At 50.3% G+C, this 1,337-nt stretch overlaps 1 pseudogene; it reads left to right on the forward strand.

Annotated features, from left to right (window-relative positions):
* Positions 1-200: 200 nt before the first annotated feature.
* Positions 201-713, forward strand: LOC102839808 (annotated as a pseudogene).
* The last annotated feature ends 624 nt before the right edge of the window (positions 714-1,337 follow it).

Genomic DNA, 1,337 nt, shown 5'->3' on the forward strand with positions numbered 1-1,337 from the left:
GCTCAGCATTTCTCAAGCTGGGGGAACTGAAGGAAAAACCAAACCTCGATTTTCATTATTGAAAGATTCTCTGGGTAAATTATTGAATGATGCAGAAAGCATCAAGATAAGATGGAAACACTCGCGCGTTAGAAGGCTCGGGTCGTTGTGCTGCGCCATCTTCCTGCCTGCGTCAGGGACCTGTCCGGCTTAGTGGCACCATGGCATCAGACGAAGGCAAGATTTTCGTTGGCGGGCTGAGTTTTGATACCAATGAGCCGTCTCTGGAACAGGTCTTCTCCAAATATGGGCAGATCTCTGAAGTGGTGGTCGTGAAAGACAGGGAAACCCAGAGGTCTCGTGGCTTTGGGTTTGTCACCTTTGAAAACACTGACGATGCCAAGGATGCCATGATAACCACGAATGGAAAGTCTATAGATGGATGGCAGATTCGAGTGGACCAGGCTGGGAAATCCTCCGACAACCGCTCCTGAGGGTATCGGGGCGGCTCTGCTGGAGGCCTGGGCTTCTTCCGTGGGGGCCGAGGCTGGGGCCGTGGCTTCTCCAGAGGTGGAGGGGACCCAGGCTATGGTGGGAGCCGGTTTGAGTCCTGGAGTGGAGGCTACGGAGGCTCTAGAGACTACTACAGCAGCCGGAGTCAGGGTGGCTATGGTGACGGGAGCTCAGGCGGGTCCTACAGAGACAGCTAGGACAGCTATGCTACACACGAGTAAAAATCCTTCCTGCTCAAAATCGTCCTTCCAATGGCCGTATATTTAAAGATTTTGGGAGCTTCGCTGAAATCGTTAATGTGTAGTGAACACACCTTGTATTTCCACTTTTGTAGTCTTTTCAGTTCTGATCTGGTCAAACACAGCCTGACAGCTTCTGACCCCGAGAGGGCCCAGTTCTAGAGTTTTCTTTTTGAGGAAGCGCTGTCCGTTTTTAAGGGTTTTGAAAACGTTTTGGAAAGCACTTCAGATTTTACTTTTTCTTTTCATCATGAGCCATGACACTTAATGTGTTTTTTTTTTGAGAATGGTTGTGGGTTGTGGGTGTATCTTGGGGAAGGGGCGCTCGTGTGGCCATTTTTCTTTGTCTTTTTGGCGTGTTGGCCCCATGAAGTTGGGTGCCTCAATGCACTTTTCTTTGAGATGGAAAGGACTCTGATGCACTCTTTATCGGAAGCTGAGCAAGCTGTGGCTTTTTTTCCAACTCTGTAACGTTCTGAGTGTAGCAGGGTAGGACGTGGCCCCAGGGGTATAGTGGCCCCACATCGGCCCCACATGCTGCCCACTTGTCCCACCTGCACAAAGGTGTCTCACTTGCTGTAAAATGCCTACAGTAGACTCTCAGAC

Source organism: Chrysochloris asiatica, unplaced genomic scaffold (genome assembly GCF_000296735.1).
Source record: "Chrysochloris asiatica unplaced genomic scaffold, ChrAsi1.0 scaffold00329, whole genome shotgun sequence".
NCBI classification, from domain to species: domain Eukaryota; kingdom Metazoa; phylum Chordata; class Mammalia; order Afrosoricida; family Chrysochloridae; genus Chrysochloris; species Chrysochloris asiatica.